We start from the raw sequence: 12,091 nt of genomic DNA, 5'->3' as shown, positions 1-12,091 counted from the left end.
TATTTAAATTTAACTAACCTAACTTAACCAACCTTTGAATATAGCTAACCTAACCAACTGTAAACCTTATTTAAAATATTTTTAATGTAGCTAACCCAACTTAACCAAACCATTCTCAAGATATCACAAATTTGTAAAATCTACACTTAAACTAACCACTCGTTAAAATGGTTAACTACTAAGATTTTGAAATTTATATTTCCAGAGTATGGACTTCTTTAAGAATTTGCAATTTTTTACCCTTACAACATAAAACTTCCGACCAAATACAGCTTTTACACACTATGAATGGAAATTCAAATTCAAATCCTCGATGTTTTCATTTTAAGTAAACAGAGAGAGAGAGAGAGAGAGAGAGAAAACGCGACATGTTCTAATTTTAAGGTCACTGTCATTATTGTAGCGAGCTGTTTGCAGCCACAGTAGGTATGCATAAAAAAAAAGACCCACGTTACCCGAAGGTAAATATTCGTGCGTGCGTGCGTGCGTGCGTGCGTGCAGAGAACGCTTCGTGAAATGTAAGTTTGCCGTTCCTTTGCTGCCAACCACTTGTGGTCTTGGAATTCTACCGCGGCGCTTCATTTCTCTTGTGGGCTCTCAGGCTAGGAAGATATTTATGTGGTGCGCAGTGCACAGGAACAGGGCACGGCGACCCTTTGTCCGTCCGCTGCGCCAGCCCGCACGCCTTGTTTCCGCTCCTTTCCGTTCGCCAGCTCGAACCTGACTCTCTCGCTTCGGGTTTTCTGAAATGAAACTTATGTACTGCCGGCAGAGTAAGTCGCGACGATGACCTCATCGGGAGTGTAACCATGGGCGTCGCAACCGGGGAGGGGGGGGGGGGGACACGTCCCCTCCAATAATAAAAGTCTTCAATTTCGTCCCCTCCAATAATATATTTAGTTTCGTAATTATATTATTAATATTATTTCTTTTATACAACCCATATGTTGCGCATGGTGCATTTAGTCCAATCGTGGTAATGTGAGAACTGTGTTTTTACAAATTTGTTCTCTGAAAATATTTTTTATAAAAAGTAAGTTATATATTGCAACCAACTATAATAAGAATATGTAGGAAAATAAAAATGCCTAAAAACCACCTTTCCGCACCTTCAAACCCCAAATTTTCCCCCCGGACCCCCGGACCCCCCCGCCCCCCGCTCTTTTCCCAGGGGATGGATATTCCTCAACAACTAAATCAATTGCAGTCCCCCCCCCCCCCAAAAAAAAATATCCTTGCGACGCCCATGGTGTAACACTGAGGCAACGGTTATGAGTGGGGCACTAGATGGCATGCTTACATTATGTTACGAGTATGTGTACTGGAGGCGGGGTCGCGCGGCGGACCAGCGGCTCGGCTAGACCAACCAGCGGGCCTGTTAAGCCCGCGGATGGGGCGTGGTCCGTTAGCGTTACACCTCTTATCGTATTAGCAACGGTGCCTCCCCCCCATCCACCCCGCCACTTCCAACCTCAGCACATCCGGAGTTCAGCACGTTCCCCAGAGCCCAAGCCTGCGTAACTAGGACGCCATTGTTCTGGGAGCTTTTGGTGTCAAGTCGCCCCTGATGACGCGACACTTCAATAATGTAGGTTAGGTTACGTTTGTTACATAATAAAATTCTGGGAAGAAAAAAAAATTGTTGCTATTTTTTTCCCCCCAGGAGAGTAAGTTTTCACACGTCACACGTTGTTTGAATTCTCTAAAAATCCGGGGAAATGGAATCTCGAAAAGTGGTGTTTATTATTTTTTTTATATACTCAACAAAGTTTCACGAGCTTACGACATACTTCGAATATGTTCAGTAGCTAATCTGGGACTCATTTAAACGCAGCTTCCATGTGTCGTCAGGGGGAAGTAATTTCACGCGTTGGGTGCTTGGCGCGTGCGGACTGCAGACATGCGGTCACGGGTGCAGGAAATGTGTGGAGAGCGCTGGTAAATGATGAAGAGGGGAGGTTAGAGAGGGGAGAGGAGGTGGGGAGAATTGCTGCCGCGTGTTTGTTGCTGCGGCGCGCGAGGCGGGAACGAAAGGAACGCGCCTGACGGCTCGAGCGCAATTTAACGTTTCGGCGCGAACGCGACTCGCGAGTCCGGGAGCGCGCGCACACGACGAGGCGCGAATTTTTTTTGTCTGGTGGCAGTTGACCTCCCGTGTGTCAACACGCGAGCTGTATGTAGCGCGCTCGGAATCAAGACGCCAGAAAAACTTTCGCGGTCAGACGAGGCGACGTCGAATGACTTGCCTTCAACTTCGTCGCGAGCTGACTGACGGTGATGGCTACAGTGCTCTGCGCATTCGTGAGTATAAAAAAAAAAAGATTTGTCAACAAAGACATGATATAGTTTGTTCATAGCTGACTAGTTGAAGTTTTTTTTTTTTTTCATTGTTAATTTAATTTGAGAAATATTAACTTTTAACGTATTTCAATTTAATTTTCCTCAATACTGAGCTGAATCGATTAATATTAGTACAGGAAAGACGTATTTAATATAATCCATGTTTGAAGGAGTATCACGACGGTGATTTTATTTCAAGAATGTGGGAAGAAATAACGTAATGAAAATACGGTGTGTGTTAAATCTGTCGCGAGACAGGGTGTGGTGTCGCGCCCAGCCTAAGACTTCGGCCACACTAAACCTGTCATCGCTATGTTCGCTATGTCGGCGATCCTGGCGATGTCGCCGGGTTTTTGGTTCTCTGCTGTTTTTCTAAAAGTCGCGTTGCTGACTTGTGCGCATGCGCAGATAATAATTAAAAAAAAAAAAAAATGAATTCATGCGGGATTGGGCTCTTCTTCTGCGTTTGCTTTCTATGAAGTTTTATTTATCTCAGTAATGCGCTTTAATTTTTTTTTTCACGTCGACGGATAAGTTCATTGAAAAGGTAGGAAAATAGCAAATGTTAACGGAATAAATCGATGGAATAATATATAAGGCAGGATATGCAGGGCAATAATTCCTGGGATTTTATCCCACGGGAATGCTATCAAACTTGAGTTGTATTTATTCAGAAGTAATCCATAAATTTTACGTCGTCCTCATACGCAACTGCTTCATAAAATAATGAAAAAAATTTCAAATTCCCTTTTTTTTTTTTTTTTTTTTTTTTAATTGACTTCACGCACTCGTTTCTTTGTACGTTTACATACTTCGAGGGTCAGGAGAATATCGCGATAGTCGGAATCATCACTCGACAGCGTGCGTCTCTCCGACATCGCGAACCCGGTCACAGTAATCCACAAAATGTAGTTAAATCTCATTACTGAGAAATACAAAACTCATAAATAAAGCCGGAAGTCTTCCCCGGAGAAAATTTGTATTGAAAGGTGCAAAATAATTATATTTTTGCGGTTTTCGTACCCAAAACATTTAACACGCATAATGGTGGGAATTGAATAGGTTTTTATTTTTTTTATTTTGAGAAAATTGTACAAATATACTTTTAACATAGGTGGAGCCTTCCCCGCTATAATTTTTTTGTCCTATTTTATTGCCAGGAGAAACGTGAAAGTGACACTCTGCAATTAAATAATTTATTTGCATTTAAGTTAGAACTATTTTTAAAAGATGACTTGAAATACATTGACACTATGGCAGCAACGCTACAAGGCCCGCTGTTTCCTTTTTATGTTGGAATTTTAGATTGTTTAATGTTTCGAGGGGAGAAAGGCGGATTTATTTCCCCCCCCCCCCCCCCTAGCTTGCGTACGTCTTTGGCCAAATTTCAACTCTTGCGTTTGCGCCTTCTGTTTTTGAAGTGTTTCGAAATCTTTTAAAGATTCAGATGTCACGTGTATGGAAGGCATCACGTTTTCCACTTACTATCGAATAGTGAAAGCAATTGGCACTTTCAAATAAAATTATTAAGAATTTCCCATGTTTTCGTTGAAAGCATTTATGAAAAGAGGCCCGACAAAACAATTATAGGCTTGCGTGAGCTTAAAAATTTAAAAAAAAAAACTCTTACTGTGTTATTTTTAAATGCATGTTTAAGTGAATGTGTGTTTATGAAGTCACTCAGATTATAAATACACGATAGACGATGCGATGGGTATTACTATAATAATTTACTCAAAGTAAACTAAATGCAATCCTCGCATTTGTTACATCTTACATTCAGAATTACTAAAAAAAAATTTCCGAAACATCTTTCAGTGTGAATTTATCCTGTGCAAACACGACGCTTTCAAACAAACACGTATCGCCAACTTATTATTTTTTTTAAATACATAATAAAATACAGCCTTATCTGTAGAAAGTTATAGGTCTGATAAAAAAAAGTCGGCGAAATGTGGATGGCAAAGATTGTGGGTCACACGCGATGGTGGCTGGCTGACAGTGACGAGAGACTGGCAGCTACGACACTGCTCTCTGTGAGAATTTTGTTGAACTAGGTACTTGAAGAGATTTTACACGACACTTTAAATCGCTTGCGGGCACCTAACTAGCGCTTGAACAAAACATGGAAACTGAAACTACCCATCAGCCCTCGGCGAATTCTTAATTTTTTTTTTTTTCGTTAGCATACCACTCGGATATCTTGAGCAGGAAAAAATTTGTTTGTCTGTAAAGTCGGTTTACGGACGATAGTTTAACGTGACAACGTCATAACAAAACATTGATGAAATGACTGCATACTTTATGAATAAAATTGAATCATTTTTATTTTAATAAAAAAAGAATATCAGATTTTTAAAATGCAAGAATAATTAACCTTTATTGCCGAAATTGTTGTTGTAATAAGCAATGAAAACCACATTAACTTTTCACTTCACTTTATAAACAGTCGAGTGGAAGAGAGACAGATGCTGCGCAAGCGTACAATGAGCGTAACGGAACAATGTGCGAAACGGGACCCTTTTTCGTGCGTGCAGCCGGCGTTCATCGATTTATTAGACGTTGTCACGTCAAGAAAAAAAAAATCCCTAAGTTGTACGAAGGCAAAGTATTCGTGCGTTGTACGAAAGGCAGAGGTGCCCACCCCTCTCCCCCCCCCAAACATTATGACTCAACCCTCCCCCTAACCTAATGATGCGCACCCCCTTCCCCCCCCCCCGAAATTTTTTATGCCATTTTCTCAAAGTTTTACTCAATTATTTTATAATATTATACTTTTTTAGTATTATATTTTATCACATTTTGCATTAATTAAAACTGATTTTCTAATAATAATTTTGGTCATATCAGGTAATATTTCCATCCTGAACCGACAGATGCCAAACTGCTTTTGTTGAGGAAAGTGCGGGGTTGTCAATTTGATTTACAAGATCCCTTTCAATTATCAAAGAACCAGAAACGTATTTTCACATTAGAAGCTATAATTATGTAAATAATATATACATTTTTCTCGTCTTTTAAACCCCCCCCCCCCCCCCCCCTGAAATTTTAATGACGCAGTCTGCGTCGTTACCACCCCTTGTGGGCACCCCTGCGAAAGGATTTGTGAATTCCGCAAGGTTCCCGCTGCATCCACGGTTGTTGCTTGGAGCGGCCGGTCACGTATGTATGCCTCCCGGCGCTTTTCATTGGGCCTGATTGGTCCAAAGTGGCTGAGGGCCCACGCAATGTGCTTGTGTCGAGTCGTGCCTTCCGCCTCGCGCTGGTTCTCCGATTCTGCTTTTCCATCTCGCCTCCCCCTTCAACCTCATCCACCCCTTCCACCCCTCCCTATCCCTACCTTTTCCCCCTCCAGGAGTGGCTCTCCGGCAAGCATGGTCAGCGTAGACATGGCAAATTTCTTCAATTTATAAATATTTATATGTACACTATTTATATACAGTAGCGTAGCCAGGATTTGTGTATGGGGGGGGGGGGTTAAGAAGCATGGTCTCCCCCCCCCCTATTAAAAAATTGGATTTTTAGGTGTAAAATAGTGCTATTTTAGCAGTTTTCGGTACTTAACTTTATATATTGTAATGGTAAAAATATGATTTATTTTTTAATAATTTTTTTTCTGTGATCATGCTCGAAGCTCGACAATACAAAAAAAAAAAAAAAGGAATAAAAATGGTTGGGTTTTGGCAGAACTGGCCTATTCCTGGAAACAATTAGCTTTAGCTTGAAGAGTTACCCAGTCACCATATAGGTATATCGTATTCATTCCTAGGTCTGTGCGAAGTCCTCTGTTCCCCAGGGGATGACCATGCACGCATTATTGTTTACACATGGTCACTGCGTGAAGCTGATGGTCCGTGCCGTGATTGGAGGAACACCCGACAGACGGGTAGGGACTTGGTGTGTATTAGTGTTTACTGAGGCGGGATGGTAAGTGCGATGCTCGCTGGTGCTTGCTAGCGCGGCATCGTCTCTATGCGCAAGACTGTGGACTGGCGCGCGGTCTTCTTATCGTGCACAGGTCAATACTACGAGATTTGAGTGGAGGCCACTGCATTGTACGGAGAATAAATTACGACAAATGTGTAGTAATGCAAGTACCTCGAGTGCTTTCAAGTTATCTTCTGTACCGTATGTGTTATGGCTAAAAAATATTCTGAAGGAAAAAAAACGTACTACAGAAACAAATATACTCATTCGTCGTCCGCGTATTCTTAAATGCTTCTCGTGAACAGACACCACTCGGTTATCTGAGCAGTTTTCAAATCGTATTGGTTTCTTCTGAAGCTCCGCATATTATGAGTTTGCCCTTGTTTGGGGGAGGGGGGAGGGGGGGAATATAATCACTTTGCCCGCTTTTTTCTTTCAAATTTATTTCCTTTTGTTGGTGGGAATGATAGATTTTTATAGATTTCTAGCATTTTGTGATCCATCAACTCCTCCCCCCTCCCACTTGCTTTCGCCTCTGATTAACTATGATTACTTAGAATAAATCGCCATGTTACAGCCAGAGATTAGGGAAATATACAGATGGATTCGTCCGACTGAGAGGGGGGGGGGGGAGGTTGTTGAAGCCAAAAGGGGAGGGAGATTTCAGTGTATTACTCGTACCAAAATGGCGGCTGTTTGTTTACAAATGTATCAGTTGTACCTGTATTGGAGGTTAAATTGGAGAAAAAAATCTCAACCCACATGGTTTATTCGTTTTGGTCTTTTAATAGTTCCAAACATATTAACTAGTAATATTTTAATCAAATTTTTTTCAGAACAGTCGTTAATAAAAGTAGGCTAGAACGTCCGCCATATTGGTATGTGAAAATCAGGAGAGAAAATGGAGGGTGGGGGGGGGGGGGGGAAGGGCTTCTTGTCTGGCGGCTACAGCCTGCAGCCATCTAAATAATCCAGCTTTTTCCTCCTGCTTGCCTTTTAGCTTCGCGTCGTCTTGATCCGCTCCGCCGTCGATTCTCTCTCTCTATCTCTCTCTCTCTCTCTCTCTCTCTCTCTCTCTCTCTCTTTCCCCCCCTCCTTCCTCGTCCGCCCAGTAACGTCGTGGGAAACCAGTAAGCAGCTGTCTCCCATACCACCGACTTAGAAGCCCTTTCGCGTCAACAAAAGGCGTGCAGTGTACAGTGATGCCAACAGAAACTTCAAACGTTGTCAAAAAAAATAATTAAAGCCAAAGCAGATTGCAGACTTTCGCGGCCATTGTCTAACAAACTATACTGGCTTTCGAGGTCGAGTCACGTTCGAAGTGGTATATTGGTGTAGTACAGAAACTATTTGTAGCAGTCGGTTACTTTAATAACAAGGCATTCCATTTATTATGTTATATGGTTAAACAGTCAATTTTTTTAGTAATAATGATATAATTTTTTTTTACAAACACGGTTGAAACCAAGAAGGTATCTTTCAGTTAAGTTCTCTTAGAAGTAAAAATGGAATATTATCAGATGATGCTCGAAATATAATAAGAAAGTCTATTTCGACAATTCTTAGTGCAAATGTTTCTTATAATAATTAAATTAAGCAGATAAATAATTTTAATTAATTACGAAGTTGTGTCTGAAACTTTAACGATAGTATTACTTTGCCTGCTGTTTTTGTTTTCAAATGCTTTCCACTGCAGCAAATGAAAAAAAAAAAATTCCAGCAGTGATTTCTCAGTTTACAAGGGTAGTTCCTAGTGGGCATGGTTGCCAACTTAGCGACTTTGTTAATAGCGCTTGGCGGCAAAAAAAAAATTGTTTAACATCTTGTATCTTTGGTGATGTAATTACAAATTTTTTTTTTTTGTCTTTTAATTCCGGTTTTCATCACAGAAATGTCACTGAACCAAACCAGTTGGCAACCCTGCGCTGGCGTGGAAACAAACGGCCGACAGATATTCTTCTAATTTTGTTATCACTTGCTATACTTTTTTTTTACAGCAAGCATATCATCACGCTTAGAATATATCTCTTGAAAATATTTTGTGACCGAACAACAAATAATGCAAGTGATAAAATTTACAGAAATAGCCCCAGTCAGAGGGTGTATCTGCGTTAGTGAGGCGGGATTATAGGTGTGACGTAGCGCGGTGTCGCCTCTGAACTGGCGTGCATAGGTCAGGTATGAGATCTGAGCTGTAACTATAACATTATATTCCAGATAAATGAAGATGAATGTGTACTGAAAGCCCCTTTCGAGTGCTTTCAAGAATCCGCACTGCCGGGAGGTTCAATGCCTTAAAAAAATTATTATTTTGGAAACGAAGCACGGGAAATAAACTTCTCATCCGCCCTCAGCGGTTTTCCTGAGAGCATTTTTTTCAAATCGCGTGGTTGTTTCTGAAGCTCTTCACAACGTAGTTTTCTCCGGAGAGGGAGTGGAGTAGGCAAGGGAGGGGGGGGGACTATCCAGATGCTTTTGTTTGTGGGGAGGAGAAGTGTATATTATCGTCGTTGTGGAGTGCCGCTATCAACCCGCGAGAGTTGCCCAGGAAGAAGGGCGGGGGATAAGTGCTGAAAAGTGGCTTGTTGCGCCTGTTTTTTTTCGCCGGCGGGAAGAGACGCTCATCCCAACTGCCTGGAGACGGCTGTTGGCTTGAGAGCTATAAATACGGCGCTTATCGGCGTGGAAGGTTCCCGGAGGGCAAGGCCAAGGTTCAGTCACTCTGCTGAGACCCGCTGCACACGAGCCACGCTGCGCCCAAGACCGGCATGATGCCGGTCCGTAGAGCCAGCGACTGCCGGCCCCGGGACTTTTCCTTGAGGTTGTACTTCCTCTAGGCGCGTCAGGAAAGAAAAATGGGTTGTAAAGTCGGTTTACGGACGATAGTTTAACGTGACAACGTCATATCAAAACATTGACGAAATGATTGCATACTTTATGAGTAAAATTGAATCGTTTTTTTTATTTTAATAATAAAATAATAAATACTTGAAATTATACTAGTAATCAGATTTTTAAAATGCAAGAATAATTAACCTTTATTGCCGAAATTGTTGTTGCAATAAGCAATGAAAACCACATTAACTTTTCACTTCACTTTATAAACAGTCGAGTGAAGAGAGATAGTTGCGGCGCAAGCGTACAATGAGCGTGATATTGAATACTGGTTCATATCATTAAAAACATTTATTTATTGTGGATATTAGTGATGGTAATTGGGTTTATAATCTTTTTCGAGCGTATTTTTACAAGTGAGCTTATGTTCCTGTATGTATAAATTATTAATTTTTTTATTAAATAAAATTAATAAATTAGTATGAACATTCATCATATATATTTTTTCATTATTGATTAAAATATATCTCGATTATTTTACTATGTTAAATAATTTTATACACATGTTTATATTGAACACTGAGTATTTTTTAATCACATTGAATTTTTTAATTTACCGACCGTATTTATAATATGACTCCAGTCCTTTTTATTATTTTATTTCTATTAATTATGTGCATGCAAAATTAAAGTTTTTTTTTATGACGCCTATTAGGAAAACGCGCGTACACAAGTGCATGCACCTTTTTTTAAATTTTTTTTGAGGTCCTCCCTCGGAAAATTTAAAAAAAAAATTAGCTCTTTCAAACAGAATTTTAAGGCAAAGTTGAACATAAATTTTGACTACGATTTGGCTGATTTATGTTACGAAATGTTGATATTCTTTCCTGATAAATCATCCGTTGAAAATGAGACATTCCTTTATATGGACATCCTTTATAATAAAATATAAATGTCAAAATACATGTAACATATTAGCTTGTAATGTTTTATATATATTTTTTCAAGGTTCAGATTAGCGTATAGCAATTATTGAAGAAAAAACAGTCAATATAGTTTTACGCGAATGCCAAATGTGAACATGTGACTTGTAACCTGCTAGAGAACAGGAAACACAGCACTGAAGTGATAACTGACAATAACGATGAACTACGTGTGAACTGAAAAGGCCTGGCAGCGCAGTAATGTCACCTGGCGGCCACTGTCAACATTAAGGATTTACAAAGAAAAAAAATTTCTAAACGCGAGCGACTCGAATGGTGCCGGATTAAAGAATGTATCGAACCACAGAACAACGAATTAAAGACAAACTGTAATTTACTCCCGTTCTAAGTGTGGACCGGGTCAATCGGGCTCCTTTGTTCGCTCAGGTCCAGATTTAAACCCTGGGTGATCGCCTGTGTTAAAAGTTGAGCAAAGCAGACGACAAACACACAAGTAGGGGGGGGGGGATATACAAACACTTCCACTGCGGAAGCAGTTTATTTCTTACAGACCACACGGGGCATGTTGTAACTGCCGAACATTGTGCATGACGTCAGGGACGAAGCAAGGAGAAGGAGGGGGGGGGGGGGACCCCTCCCTTCCAGAATTAAAAAAAAAAAAAAATGTGAAGATGACAACAAATTAATTTCATCTTAACTACATAAAGTTACAGAGGAATTTATTTGGCGGGGTTATTATAGTTCTTATTGGGATACCAATGTGTGTTTCCTTCATGATCTAACCCAACATGCCTCGTGCACAGAAACGGCGGGAATTGTGTTTTTGCCAACTAATGCTGTTTTTTCACACGTGTCATTTGTAAGCGTGTATTTCATACAAACTTGAAATGTGTGCTTCGTGTATTAAATAAAATTAGTGTAAGAATTGTGTGACTTGTTTTTAACGAATTCATCAAAAAAATCGACTTTAGAAAGAAGTATTAAAAATGTTCAGTTTCTTTTTATCAGACGAAATCATTACTTTTTTTTAAATTATGTATACACGTTAGACTTCTGAAAGTCTACAGTTCCCTGAGATGTTAGTTTGAAAATTACGGCCCCGATGACGTCAGATGCAGATGGCGCAGTTCTCGCCCGTCTGAAAGGCCTGCCACGCTCGACCGGGAAGCCCACAACTCACGTAGTTTCGGTTCCCTGCAAGAATTTCTGAAGATTTCCGAAGTTTTTGCGTTTTGGTATTAACGCCACTTCAGCCGCTAAATCAGAAGTTTCCAATGAAAACAAGCATGTTGTGACTGACCTAACCTAACCTAACCTAACCCTTCGATTTTTTTTAATTTCAATTTTTGAGAGAAATCCGAAGTTGCAGGAACGTGGTAGGGAACCGAAACTACGTGAGTTGTAGGCTTCCCCGCTCGACCATTCTGCGTCTGTCCTGAGCTGTCGCAGCTGACGGGGCAGGTGCGGTTACGGCATTTGACGTCAGTAGCGCGGAGCTGATATGTTTTATGTGTTGTCTGAAGCCAACGAGGAAAAGAGGCCCGCCTAGTGAGGGGTGTACCGTGTACGTGTGTCAGCGAGGAGGGATGACAAGCGCAACGCTCGCTGGTGCTTCTAGCGCGGTGTCTCCTCTGGACTGGCGCGCAGTCTTCTCGTCGTGCACGGGACAACTGAAATGTTGGCAATGACCACGACATTAAGATGGTGGAGAATTGAAGATAGAGGAGTAGTGCGGGGTTCTTATATGATTTCAAGAATCTTTTCAGGGCGTTGAGTGCCTAAAAAGTTATTCTGAAAACGTGCATTTTTAGCCCCTCCCCAAATATACCTTCTTCACAAATTTTTTTTTGGAAATGCCTTGAAAATAGTCTAGAAACTTAGCTTTTCAAACTTTCGGACCCCCTCTCCCCCCTCCTTTTTATCGGGATGTATTCCAGACTTGCCACCCCCTCCCCTCTTCGGTCATTCTACCCAGCCCCTAAATCATTCCCCCTCCCCCCTCGAAATTGTCCCCTTGTTTCATCTCTCGGTAATTACGACCCCGA

General features: G+C 41.0%; 1 protein-coding gene across 7 annotated transcripts in view; it reads left to right on the top strand.

Moving 5' to 3' along the window:
* The window catches only part of LOC134539856 (calcium release-activated calcium channel protein 1), a 78,921-nt gene that overhangs the window by 21,168 nt on the left and 45,662 nt on the right, over positions 1–12,091 (top strand). The window contains exon 1 of one of the 7 annotated variants that reach the window (XM_063382174.1): positions 2,011–2,301. The exons of the other annotated variants lie outside the window; for them this stretch is intronic. The gene's annotated coding sequence lies outside the window, so the exon portion shown is untranslated. Of the gene's footprint in view, positions 1–2,010; positions 2,302–12,091 lie in introns of those variants that run through there. 7 annotated transcript variants of the gene reach the window in all.

Source organism: Bacillus rossius, chromosome 16, assembly GCF_032445375.1.
Source record: "Bacillus rossius redtenbacheri isolate Brsri chromosome 16, Brsri_v3, whole genome shotgun sequence".
Classification (NCBI taxonomy): domain Eukaryota; kingdom Metazoa; phylum Arthropoda; class Insecta; order Phasmatodea; family Bacillidae; genus Bacillus; species Bacillus rossius.
The sequence above is the reverse complement of the archived record's forward strand: the minus strand, read 5'-3'. Positions and strand labels throughout refer to the sequence as shown.